The sequence below is a fragment of the Pleurodeles waltl genome, chromosome 9, assembly GCF_031143425.1.
Source record: "Pleurodeles waltl isolate 20211129_DDA chromosome 9, aPleWal1.hap1.20221129, whole genome shotgun sequence".
Lineage (NCBI taxonomy): Eukaryota > Metazoa > Chordata > Amphibia > Caudata > Salamandridae > Pleurodeles > Pleurodeles waltl.
The window spans coordinates 975,483,634-975,498,292 of NC_090448.1; the positions used below are offsets into that span (position 1 = coordinate 975,483,634).

Sequence of the window (14,659 nt, forward strand, 5' to 3'; positions counted from 1 at the left end):
GGCTACAGCAGCTAGTGGGCTGTCTGCCAGGACGTGGGAAGGCTGGGGAAACCAGGCGGGCAACCTCTAAGGTAGCCACCTGGGTGCATGTCAATTAAATTAGACTTAGGGAACAAGCTGGGTGTGATGAGAGTTGTTTGATACCATACATGACACCTTTCAGTGGGGCCATGATGGAGCTGGTAACCTCGGGTTGTTCAGGTGCCAGCCCTTATTATCCTATGGCCCCCTGAACATTTATAGTAGCCCTTTAAGGAAAAAGGCTACTATATTAACATATAAGCTTGTCCTTATATATCCACACCTTTTTGAAGTGCGCCTTGCCTCCTGGACTCAGAAGGCCCACCTGACATATTGAAGATAGTGCTGTGACCTTGCCACTCTTGGTGAGGGCAAAGTAGAGTTTGGGTAATATACACTACTCCTGCAGTCGGCAATGGCAGGAGTGCTGTCATCTGTTTATTTGGGTCACTCACGGTGACACAATCTGTGCTTAAGGCCCTGGTAACCCTTTTAACTTCCATGCCCTGGATACCAGTGGCACCGTTTACCAGACACTTATTAGAGGGTTAAAGTACTTGCCAATTAGGGATACCAATTCACATGCATCATATTTTAGGGAGAGAGCACTGGCACTAGGGACTGAAGAAGTGATGAATGAGGCACTACGAAACAAGTGCTGGCTGTTTTTTATCTTCGTCAATATAAGCTGATGGATTCTCTGTGAAATCAACTTAAATATAGTTGGCTAAAAAAGATTTCTGAAGTAACAGTCATGGTTGATGTAGCTCACAAGAAAAACCATGATAAAGCCAATTGCAACTTTCATTGTTTCTAATAGTAATAAACTGTTTACAGCTAAAATGTTTGCACAAAGGGACGCTTATATTATGTATTTATCTTTTTTGATACTATATTAAAGTATATTTTTAATGACATGATTTTTTGGTTGCTGCCATTTATGACTCTCTACCAACTGCAATACAATTTTGTGTATGACTGAAAACATAACATCTTTAAGGTATTCACTTTAGGATACAATATATAAAACTAAGAAAGAAAAGATTCATACAATTTTTTTTTATAGCCAATGTTATAAAAAAGGACCACCCAAACAGTGTTGTAAATGGTAGTTACCTAGCTTATAAGGAGATCGAGAGATTTTGGTTAATATTTATTGAACCACCCACTAACACCCTAGCAACGAGGTAAGAACATGAACTCAATTAAAGGTGCTTAAGTAAATATACTTTAAAACATTTAGCTCTATAGACTATTACATTCCAGGAAATGTCATTTCAGTAGTCCTTAATAGCAAGAAATGCTACTTTGTAAACCATTGCACACCACATTTTACCAACCTGGAGTAGGACTAGTGTCATTCTACAATAGTTATGTTTATTATAAGTTCAGTAGCTTTGTATACTTGTTCAAATGCAAGAGGAGGCAAAAAAACTGAGAGATGCATGGCTTAACCTTTTTCTTCCTCTTCTCTCGAACAGAAGCAGCTTATGTTTCAACAAGCATGGCAATAGGTCAACCCTTTTACCTTTGTTGGCAATTCTTTTTGCAATGTTGATCAGCATTGCAAAAAGACAACAAATGGTTATAGCCCAGAGTTAAATACATCGATTTGTTTAGAGACAATTGTATCTCTAAACAAATCGATCCATTTAATATTTTTTAATGTAGATGTCCAGGAATTTCAGAGGGGGCATAAAGAAGAAACAGCACTTGGACTAAGGGCTCTATTTAGAGTTTGGCAGAGAAGATACTCTGTCACAAAAGCGACTGACTACAATCTTTGCACAAACCAAAAGTCTGCCAGCATCATTTAGAGCCAGGTGGACCTTCAGTGTGTTGACAGTGAAGGCTACTCCATCTCTGCTGCAGACATACACCTCTGACGGCCCGACGGAGTAAGGGTCTTAGAGGTTTTGATGTTTGTCTTCTGCACTATTTGGAGTGGGCTAACAAATGGCAACTTTTCGCTGGGCTGTCTGTCACCACCAAGTAAATAAACCCTGACAGAGTGGGAAATGGAAACCCTCCAAAATGACCCTCACTCTAGGGGAGAAAACTTCCATGGTGAGGGGGTCAATGCTTTTATTTTTTACAAAAGCAAAACCACGCTTATGATTTTGTTTTTGAAAATAAAAAATAAAAACAATGTTTGCCTTACGGCTCAGTAATGTTGGTGGAGATGTCTGGTAAAACTTTCAATGCACTGACAGAAACCACGGTGATGGTGGCTCCTTCCTATGCAAGGTGGGCCGGCGGACATTTCTAAATTCAGCAGGTGGGTACCTTCTCAGGATGGCGTAGTACAGCCAGTCTACCAAACTCTAAATCTGGCTCTAAATGTTACAATCCCACTTACAATTATCCGGCCAAATAAATGCAATGAGAGTGACTTTAGAGTTATATATAGAAAATCTTTGTTGTATGGCACAAACCTGAACTGCTAACATGAAAAGAACAACATTCAGGGTGATTCTGATTCCCATCTACTTGTAACAAATTTCTCCACAAAACAGAGTGGGTGGAGGAGAACACTTATGCTGATCTGCCAATTCTTAAACAAATACGTTTTCAAGGTGGCAAGCCATTTCTCACACAAAGAGATTTTGAAGACCCAACAGCTAAAAAAGGCATGTGTTCTGGAAGGATATAAAATCATTAGCCCATGTGGCTGCCCTCCTGCTATGTTAGGTGAACACATGGAAGGCAACCAATGCAACTTTAGCTTTGTAGAAATGAGCATGACATAAGAGGAACTGACAGGTGATAATTTTCAAAACAATTTTCAACTGAGAAAAAAGCAGGAAACTATGCATCTGCAAATTTCTACAATGAACAGTTAAAAGGCCAACTGCTTACGGCAAGCACGTTATTTGCAGTTTTGGAAATACATAATTAAATCTAGGAACAATCTGAGAGATCAACAAACACAATCTGTTAGACCTTGTCAGCAGTTTCTAAGTGAGGTTATTGAGTTCTAAAGGGATAATTATTTTCTGATAAAAGTGGAACTCTGACAAGATCTCTGGAATTAAAGGAATAGTATGGAAAACCCCTTCACCCATGTAAAATATGGTGTTATTGGTGTACAGTCCTTTAAAAGATACTTTTGGCTCAGGTCCTATTTAATAGGATGTAAGTAAGAAGGATGCCATGATATAAGAGGTCCATATTAAACTTTAACACCATATTAAGATCAAACTCCCACTGAGGTATTTGGTCACAAATTAAGGAACACATATTGCAATTATCACTTAAAATGGCTCCTTACTGCCATTGCTTTATTTATCGCTTAAAAAACATATATTAAGACTGCTGTGATAGGCTACTATTGCAGAAAGGTATTGATTGCTTGAAAGAGCAAGGAAGTAAAAGAGTGCATAAATAGGTGTTATTGGGAGAATATTCTGGTCCAAACATGGTATATTAATAAAGGTAGTCAGACCCTGCAGTTTCTAGATCATAAATGTACTCCCAAATTTGAGGCCTATATGGACAATGTTAATCCTCCCTATACTAAGGCGCTCTATATTAAGTTCAGGCTAGGGATCCTCCCGCTCAAGTCATTCACTGCGAGATGGAGAGCGGAGGACCGGAATTCAATATTTTGCCATTTTTGTAAAAAAAACACAGAGTCACTCGCGCATTTTATGTTCTTTTGCCCTAGATATGTGGCCCTGAGGAAGAAGTGGATTACCCCATTATGCAGATTATTGGGGATAAGGGAATGGAATATAGCATTGCGCCTAATGATAACTGATACAAATGATAAAATAGTTTTTTCAGTTGCAAGATATTTGCAAAGTGCATGGGCCATAAGAACTAGAGAATTGTTATAATTGTATGGTTTTAACATATTGGTCATAGTTATTTATTATAATAACTTGCTTTTTGATCTGACTGGAATAAGACATTGAGCCATTAACCTTTTATATTCAATATGACAGGATTTTAAGATTTTAAGAATAATAATGTTTGTATTGTATTTTCTTAAAATTATTTGATTTTAAAATTCACTTAGGGCTTTTAAATGTATAATGTGGTATTTCTTTTATTCTTCCTTTCTACAAACTGATAGGTTGTCGAACTATGATATGGTGTCAAATTGTTCACTTTTATGGCTTTTTAGCCGAAATAAAGTACTATTGTTGTAGCTTGAAAGAGCCCAACATTACACCAGTTGTCAGATAAAAATAAAAGACGTGACTCACTGATAGAAGTTTGACAAACATTTTGAAAGCATAACCATTTGTATTTGAACTGCTTCCTTGTTAGATCTTTCCTAGCAGCTATGATAGTAACAATATATTCAGAGTTGCCTTTCCTACAATGGATCAGACAAGCAAAGTTCCACCATTAATCTGTTCAAGTGGAAGCACCATGAACCTCTCACAAACTATCATGCTGCAGGTTGATCGTGAAAAAAAGTGAAAAAATGAGAATACTCTGCATGGAGCGTGGCTTGGCTGCCCAAGATAGCGGTCAAAGTTTAGAGGAGCTCCGCGGCGGCACCCCACTAATCCGGCAGTTATTTGTGGGCAGGTGGGCTATGCGGGACTGCGGGACCAACGACTGGTGTTGCGATGTCCCAGGGAGCAGATTGTGGCCAGCTGAAGATGGGAGACACCGGACACAGCCGCCGACAGTGCGGAGCGGTGCGGCCCACACGCATGCAGCTGACAAAGGCAATGGGAAACGCTGCGCAAGGTAACAGCAGGGTGCGGACTGGATGTGGCCACTACCCAGGACCCGTGGCAGTGAGATGAGCAGCCAGAGGACACAGGAGAATCAGTGAGTGGGCTCCTGGGGGAGTGCGGTGGTGCGGGATAGGTGTGGCCTGCGGAAGGAGTTGGGATTTGGGGCCCTGTTAGATCTGGGAGCCCCGACACGCTCCTGGCCCCGCATGCGAACTCCATGCCTCTGCTCCCCCCTCATTACTTATGCAGCTGAAGTCCTATGAGGGGCTGGGCAGCCAATAACAACAACGTTACCAGCCTTGGCCGCAGTGACACCTTAACGACACAACTGCCCCTGCACCCCCCCACGCAGAATGAACCTCAAGCAGCACAAATTCAGAAGCGGCTGAGATGCACAAGACACCCTAGGAATGGCTGCAACTCTCAGGAAGCCCCATGCCTGGTGAGTGCAGCTCCTGGAAGAGGGGCACCCCTAGCAACACCTGGCATTGCAACAAGAGGCGAACCTTAGTCCTATGCCCACCTTGATGGGGGAGAGCAACACAAAGACAGAGGAAGCCACTTAGAGGTAGGGGCCACTGGATTGGGGAGCTGCTTGTGCTGTTGCGCCTGCAAACGGACGTGAGGCACAGACAAGCGGGTTCCCTATGCACTAGACTTTCTGCGCTGTGAGGGGGGGTCTCCCTGACAAGATACAACCGCAGTGAGATGGCACCTGTGAGCAGCTTGCCATCGCGCTTTGGCCCCAGTGAGACAGCTGCAGCGGAAGAAGCAGTATTCCAAACAAAGTATAGCGACTCTGCTGCATCACCGCCCATCTGATACTGCAGCCTGGGACAACCAGACCCCTGTCACTGTTGCAATCGGTCGTCTTCGCTCTGGGTCAGGGAGCAGTTCACAGGCATTGAGGCCTGAAGCTCATGCCTCCACTGGTCACAAGCTAGATGCGGTAATGGCAGCTGTGGAGCTTGTAGGTGCAGCGCTTGATCAGACACGAACATCACTTGAAAATAAAATCGACAAGGTAGCAAGTGACCTCAACCTATTATATGCAGACCACCGTAAACTGAGGGACAAAACTAGGCTACTGGAAGGTATCTTGACTGATCTTGCCCCAAAGACTGATCAAATGGATGCCTCACTGCGAGAATTACCTGACAGGGACACAGAGCTGGAACGCCGGGTAGAAGATGCGGAAGTGGCGCACAAGGCGAAACATTTGCGTGGTGGGACTTCCGGAGGGAACAGAGGGTGAGGATACTGTCTCCTGTGTAGAAAAATGGACACGTGACCTTGTCCCAGCATACGCTCTTACGCCATAATTTTCAGTCGCACATGCCCATCGCGTTCTGATGAGACCCCGGCCGCCGGATGCAGACCCAAGACCATTCCTGTTCCGCCTGCTGCATTTCGTAGACAGAGACAACAACCTGCGAGTGGTGCACTCGCTCCCTGTCTTCCGAGTAGACAATACTAAGGTGATGATGCTTCCAGACTACACTATTACAGTGCAAAGACAAAAAGCATCCTACATGCCTGTGAAACAAACTACGAGCACTCGGCCTGACATACTCCCTCCTCTTCCCTGCTAAATTGAGGGTTGTAGCGCAAGGGAAGACACGCTTTTTTTAATACCCCTGAGGCTGTGTGGGAATGGCTCAAATCTTCAGGGTTGGTCAACCAACAAGAATTAACGGCAGAGCGGTTGAAACAATGGAATAAGAAACCTCACAGACATAGGAGCCGCCGATGCCGCAGACCATACCCTGGATGACAGGGCCATGCCCTGAACTTGGAGCAGATCATTCAGGAAATACGACGCACGCTGCAGACTGCTGCGGCTATCAGAGAGCCGATGACTATCTCAGATACTGACAAAGAACTCAATGGTTACGATGCAGACAGTGACCCTTTTTACGGAAATCATTCAGACACGGGGTCCATGACCTTCCCTACTTTATGCCTCAGATGTCAGATGACATTATTTAGACTTGGAATGATGCTGTGTCCTGATTTCTCTCACACTTACTGTTCTTACAATATGGAGTGAATGGCTTGGGATGAGCTATGCGCTTTGTGCGTACCTGGATTAGACTTGCCCTCTCTCACTTAACACACTGCTTTGCGGGGTCTCCTGCGGAGCAACTGTGAATTGCACTGCGCCGCTGCCTGGCTGCTGTTTACACATGAGACGTGACAGGGGTGTTGCCGCTGAGCCTACTGGATATAGCAAAGACCCCCTCTTACCTCTTCACTTGCGGGTATCTTCTTTTCCCGCAATAGTTGCGCTGAATAGGTGAGTTAGATAGTTTGGGCAGATCCCTATTGTCACCCTGCTCAAATGGTATTTCATTGTGTTAATACTGAGGCTGTTTTTTACTGTGCTCATTGGTTACTGGATGGTGTCTGGGCCCCTGCTGTACCCCGCCCCTCCTGAGCTTTATAGAGCATCTTGCAATGCTAATTGCTTTGAGAAGTAGTAGACTCAAAGATCTTCTTCCGCTCACTCGAACATGGCTCCCACTAACATTCTCAGGTGGAACGTGAGAGGCATACACATGCCGGGGCACAGGTATTCTTTCTATTCATACCTTAAGAGGCATAAGATACACATAGCGCTACCACAGGAGACTCACCTCACGCTGTTGGAGGGCACTAGGTTGCAGCGGCGCTGGCAGGGACAACTATTTGCTATTCATTTCTCCTCATATGCCAGAGGGGCCCTTGTTTGGATTAAGCCGGGCACCCCGTTTGTGATGGAGGAATGGGAAGGCGGACACAGAGGGTCGCTATGTGTTTGAGCGGGGATGCCTACAGGGGCATACGCTGCTGTTGGGGTCTATTTACGCACCTAATACGGACCAGGCCTCTTTTCTCCACTGACTGTCTGAAGTCCTCTCCCGCTGGATCGGCCTCCTGTGGCTTATTGGAGGTGATTTTAACAATGTCCTAGACCCTGGTCTTGACCGGTCCTTCCCCCCACCATCTACTGCACCTGCGGTGACTGCTGTACATTCACTGAGTGAGTGGCTCAAACACTGGAAACTGGTAGACCTATGGCAACACTGAAATGCAGTGACGAGAGTTTATTCGTTTTTTTCAGCCCTGCACCAACTGCACATATGGCTTGATTGAATACTCTGTTCAGAAAACCTGTGCTCCGTGATGTTACAGACAAACTACCTTGGCCGCACACACTCAGACCATAATTCCCAAATCCTACAAATGGGATGGGACACACCCATCCCTGCTGTTTCCATCTGGAGACTACAGCCGGCAAGGTTGGAAGACGCACCCTTCAGGGTGTCACTTGGCAAAACCATTGCCTAGTACTTTGATCACAATACAGGTACTGCCTCATCTGGTCTTATTGAATGGGATGCATTCAAGGTTTACATAAGAGGGCACAGCCTGGGTACATAGGGGAACATGCGTAAGTCCACTGAACAAGATCTAACCGGAGTGGAGAAAACCCTGTTACATCACGGGAAAGGCGCCATCGGGACTCTCTAGGGGGGGCGAGCGCTAAAAGAGAAGAGGACTAAGCACTTGACCCTGGTAGAGAGGTCACGCTGTCTTAATTATGCAGCTCATTTGGCACGCACCCATGCTGCGGTTGACAGATTGGGCAGACTATTGGATTGTCTGATTTGCCAAGTGGAGGAACGAACCCCTATTCTAGAGCTACGCTCGGTGACGGGTGGCACATTATACACGCAGGGTATTGAGCTGGCACGTTACTATGCCACCCTATACCAATGGAGGGTGTCAGCAGGACATGTAAACTGAACAGATTTTTTCTGCCCAGTCACACTGCCCTGCTTCACAGATAAACATTGGGCAGAATTAGATGAACCATCAACCTTGGCTGAGGTGCAGGATAGCATAAACGCGTTGGCCACTGGCAAAACCCCAGGGCCCTGATAGTCTGGCGCCTGAGTTTTACAAGGCATACTCCTCTGATTGCACCTAGCCTGCTGCGGCTCTTTGAAGAGGCCCTGTCGGCGGCATCCTTGACAGCATACCAAACAGAGGCACTGTTGATCTCCCTCCCCAAGCTGGGCAGGAACCCAGTGGAGCTGGGATCGTACAGGCCCTTGGTGATGCTCAATACAGACTATAAAATCCTGGCTAAACTGTTGGCCATAGGACTATCACCAATGGTGCCTCGCCTGATCCATACTGACCAGAATGGTTTTGTACCGGAACGTATTACTTCACTTAACATTAGGCGCTTATTCCGGGTGATGCGGTACTCCGTGCAGGAATGGCCTAATGCAGGCTGCCTGGTGTTCGACTTGGAGAAGGCCTTCGACTCCCTGGAATGGCCCTTCCTATCTGCGGTGCTCCGGGCTTTGTAAGACTGGTGAAGCTGCTGTAAACAACGCCCGCAGTTCAGGGTCCAAACTGGCTCGTTTATCTCGGATACGACTGAGGTAGGCAGGGGAACTCGGCAGGGTTGTCCCCTTTCCCCACTGCTGTTCTTGCTGGCGATAGAGCCCCTGGCGGCAGAACTCCGCCGATTAGGAACAACCTGGAATATCCCATTGGGGGATGGAAGACATACCATGTCCCTGTACGCGGACAATCTCCTCCTGTATTTCAGAGACATCTATATACTGCAGTGATTTGCCATGATGTCTGGGTTATGTGTTAACTGGCTGAAGTCGTGCCTTTTCCCTTTTAGTCCAGAACGGACAGACCCGGGTCTCACTCGATCAGGAGTGCTCATCCCCTAGCAGCCCAGAACGTTTTGATACTTGGGCATTAATGTCTATCACACAACAGATGACCTGTGGGACAGAAATCTCAAGAGAGCAGGTTCCTCTATTCGTACCCAAATTACATTTTGGCAGACGCTACTGCTCTCTGTGATAGGGAGGACAGTGCTCCTGAAAATGGTGGTCCTTCCCTGTCTGCTTACTATTTCTCCAACCTACCATTGTATGTCCCGGCCACATTTTTCAGAGAACTGGAGTCCAGAATTAGGGAATTAATTTGGAACAAAAGCCACTGTAAGGTGGCCTCTGGAAAAAGGCAGACTAGCAGTTCCAAACATGGAGAACTATCTGGCCTCCCAGCTGCAATGGGTGGCCAAACGGCTTTCTGGGTCTCAAATGTTAGAGACCGCAGCAGGGACACAGCCCTCATCACTCTTGGAGATATTGCATCTGTTCCACCCGACTACACGGGCTAAACCACGGAACCTGCTCCTGCTGTCTGTGGCTCACCACTGTTACTGTCGTAGTCTGCACCTCACCCACGCAGTTACTCCTTATGTGCCGGCACTAGCTCTACTAGGCACACCCCGTGGATCACGTTGCACGACTTCAGCAGAACTAGAGGCCTGGCATGCTGCGGACTTACACACACTGGGGGATCTATACACTGAGGGAATGCTTACCCCTTTTTGGACGCACTTGCGAAATAGACCTACCTCTCACCGGGACAATTCCTATTACATACTTATCTGTTAGCTTTGTAGTCTCGACACTGGAGGGACATATACGCAGAACTACTAATGCAGCTCCTGATACAATACCTGCATGTTATGGTACAGGGTGGCCATTCAGTACGTTGGCTCACAAACGCACTCTGTACACACACACACACAATACACACCTGTGCTTCGCTGTGGACTGGCTGGGAGGGTGACATGGATAGGCCCTGCATGTCTGGGGAATGGGCAGCTGCCTTGCAGAGTCATGTTAACGTGCAGTGTAATGCACGTTTTTACCTGATCCAATTTTATATCCTACATAGGGCGTACCTCACATCAGTGAAGATAAATCAGTACTTTCAACGCACAGACGCAGCATGCCCTCGATGTGCATTAGTGGCACCCGATCTGATGCACATATTATGGTCCTGTCCCTCATTAGGTACTTATTGGCGTGCAGTGTTGGCACAACTGTCAGAGTGCACAACATGCCCACAGCTGACTACATGGGAGGAATGTATCTTGGGACTTTTCCCCAGAGCTAAAAAGCATAAAGCATCAACAAGGTTTCTAGATCTAAGTCTCTTAATGGCCAAGTGGCTTATCACCAAGAGATGGAAATCTGCAGAACCCCCTTCAATAGAGGCATGGAGGAGGTCATCTGCGATATGGGCAGAGGTGGAAGGGGTGGCACTGAGGAGAGATCACCTGGGGCTACGGAAATTTCCCTTGGCCTCTAGCTGGGATGTGATGTTGCAGGGACTCCAAGGGAGGGAGTAACGATTGAAGTAGATACATTACATGCAGTGACTACGACAGTGGAGGGGTGCTACAACATCCCTGCTGAGTGGTGAACTGGACACTCAGTCAATATGGAGGGTGGGGTTGGATATGATCAGCAACATGGGACCTTGCAAAGGCGCGCCAATAAGCTTTGACTTAATAGCTGAGAATACTTGTGGGGGTCTTTGGCATGTTGGAGGTGGAACGGGAGATCGAGGGGTGGGCACTAGCCAAAGTTCTTGTTCTGTTACTGTATTGTTGTTGCTTATGAAATGTATGCTGAATCTTAACTCTCTTTCTATATACTATACAGCAAATACCCAAAGAAGGATCGCAAAGACGTACTATTTACTGTATGCTCACAACAGCCCTGTAAGCTGGTGGTGTATAATACAACGCAATCATTTATGACATCATCAACTAAAGTAGTGGAAAGCAAAGGAACACAGAAACGATGCACCACAGATGTTGTAACCCTAACCTCCATATAATAGCTAATGTACATGAAAAGTTTTTATATTCTTCCTTTGAAAAATAAAATAAAATGATTAAAGCAAAATAATGAGAATACTCTCTGCACGAGAGATCCCTAAACCAGAGTATTGTTCAGGGTGGCCCTATGAATTCAAGCCATGTAGAATACAATCAAGGTGAATTTGCGTTTGGTGACAGAGTATCCTAAGTTTCGAGTGAGTGCTCACTCCAACTGACTTGGTTAGGGAATTGAGATAACTAAGGTCCTTATAATAACCAGACATATAAATATGGGAACGCAATGAATTTACTTAAGATGAAAATAATATGCAGCTATTTAGAACACATTTGTAAATCTTCTTGGGGCTGAACTGCGAAAGAAATTATGTAATTCTAGCTTTTCGAAGTATTACTTGATGGGAATATGAAAGAAAACATCTACTAAATATACATAGCGTGCATTAGTACCCATCTGAGATGTTGTCATTATCAGAATTATCATGTGAAATCATCTCAAGAATTAAATGACCTATTTTGTAAAAAAAAAAAAAAAAAAAAAAAAAAGAAAAGTCTGAACTATTGATATGTCCTCAAGAAGCAGCATTAAACATGTGATGCTTTTTAATATTTTAAGGACCAGCTCAATTTCTAAAGCAGAAGAGTTTTTTTGCCTTCTGGAGTGATACTAGAGTGACATTTTATGGAAGATTTTCATATGGAGGCTGTGGTAAGGCAAGAGAAAAAGCCTCTCATTAACCATTTTTTACAAGTCAATGCCCATTGGTTGCAGAATACTCCTTCTCAATAGGAACATGAGGTCCTGAATTGTGATGTATTGGAGCAACGCAGAAGTCAACTTTGACTTGGTCTGAAATCTCCTATTTTGTTTTTTACATCAGGCTTAGAAGATTGCTGGGAACTTCCCTGACCACAAAGGTTTTAGGCATCAGAAAACCAGATGGATGAGATCCAGAAGAGACCACCCGATTAAAACACCTGAAAACAACATGCAGTGTTTACACCAATAAAGAAATATTGGCTGCAAGATGGGAGATTGAGAGTTTCTGGAATGCCTTCATGTAAAGAGAATGTGTTCAACTTGGGATGCATATAAACAGCAGAGGCCATGGAATGTGTTGCTGCACTGGTAAGATATATGTTGATATGAAGCTTCCAAATCAATAAGAGCCAAAAAGAAAAAAAAAAAAAAAAAACAGTTCTCCATTATCCAACGAGGAAATAAAAATCATCAAACACGTCAAAACCTACCACATTCTGGAGTTCAAAACATGACATAGCCACTGCATTTTTGTTCTGATGAATGGAAAAGCCTGGCATTCTTCAAGGGGGCTTTGCAGACCACTGGGAAGCAAAGTTAGAAAGTCCTCATAAAATAGAAATCCCATTAGTTTATCACTTCACCCAAGAAGAGCAGTCAGGACAGGATCTGTCTGTCACGGTTTAAAAGAGGTAAATGTGAACACACAACACCAAACATTTTAGAAGCACAAGTATCTAAACTTGGTGGACCTACCTGACTGGAACCTTAAGACAGGTGTGTGTTTCAAGTTGAACTACAGTTAACTTTGTACTTTGACCAATCAGAACAACTACAAGCACAGTAAAAAAGGTAGAATTGGCATATAGGGAAGCGTTCTATTGCAAGCCCAACAACATCTGGGGTACACCACATGGTGTGAGGTGTTATGCTGGTAGCCACAAACCCTCAACAACACCATGGCACTACTCTGATGTGTTTGATTTCTTAATGTCAACTGACCACTATCTGTATGATGGTCACTCAAGACTGCCAGTGGTCGCAGTCAGGAACAACCAACAATATCAAGGTACAAATAAAACAAGTGGGTGATCTTTCAGTGTTTTCACACTTATCTCAGAAAGACATCCCCACTTCCACCAAATTACCCTTGGCGCGCATGGTCAAAGGTACAAATCCTATTTTCAAACCCTCTTAGAGGATGTGTAAATCTGTTCTCAGTCATTATTGTGAACATAACCTTGGAACCACTAAAACAATTTTGAACAGTTTATTATTTCACCAATGGTCATGTATCCCTCTGTCACACTGTAAATGCGTTAAATGTGAGACTGGGGAAAGGAGAATAACCTTGAGTAACAATGAAGCGATCCTGCTCACTTGTAGGACCAATAGGACTGTTTAGGATTCAATGGGATGGCAGAGTGCTTTGTTATGTCCAGGTCTTCTACAGACCACATTTCATGCTGAACTGCTTCTAGGTGCTGATACAGCACACAGAAAGGCCAACGGATGCAACAGAAATAGACACTGCTTAGAGTAGTGGGTGTCCTCTCTTTAAACTGAAGAGCTGGCAACACCTCTGATATGGTACCACACTCTTGATGTTCAGAGACAAGCATATAAAAGAATGAAAAGTAATTCTGTGGACTCTGGACAGATCTACAAGCACTACGGCAGAGATCTCAAAATGTCAGAGGCGATGACTGATCCATGATGAAATAATGTTCATGCATGCTTTCCTCCACCCCCTACACGTCCCCAATGGTCTTGCACAGAGGAAGGAGTGAAGTCTCATAAACCCACTGTATTATATATTATAAAGTGTAGATGGAAAAGCTATTTTTCCACATAAGCAGCAACCTCCTGTACTTCACCGGAACGTATACCTTCTGTAAATTTTCTAATTCATTCCATACAAGGTTGCCTACAGATCCAGTAAAATCAATTCAACAAGGAGCCTCAATCTGCCATAGACAGATTATCATCAGAAAAGGTAATCAAAGCTATATCATATGCCTGTCCCAAAACCAGAGATCACGAGTCCGGCAAAGCACGTTCATTTGCACCCAATTCAACTTGAGACATGCAAAGAGAAAGATACTTTCCATTCTGCTAAAGACCTGTAAAAGATATTTTTAAAAAGCCCAGCAGTAAGCAGCTAATATAACAAAATACTGAAACCACTCCATAAACAAATACAACTAACAATGGTGTATTAATAGAAAACGTTCAAGTTCAGAAAACAGAAGTTAATGATACCAGCAGAAGAATGCTTATGCAAGGAACTTGAATATCCCATATGATTCCATGCCTGCCATTTAATAAGATTCCCATCAGTCCTGAGGATAACTAGTCAAGAATAAAAGGAAAGTGTTGAAACACATCAACAAGCATACATTTATATACACGATTCAATAGAGTTGGAGGTACCTTGTTCCATGTGCATCCCTCACAAATATTTTG

At 44.3% G+C, this 14,659-nt stretch overlaps 1 protein-coding gene across 3 annotated transcripts in view; it reads right to left on the bottom strand.

Moving 5' to 3' along the window:
- The window catches only part of TMEM63C (transmembrane protein 63C), a 529,797-nt gene that overhangs the window by 111,513 nt on the left and 403,625 nt on the right, over positions 1-14,659 (bottom strand). The window lies entirely within an intron of this gene.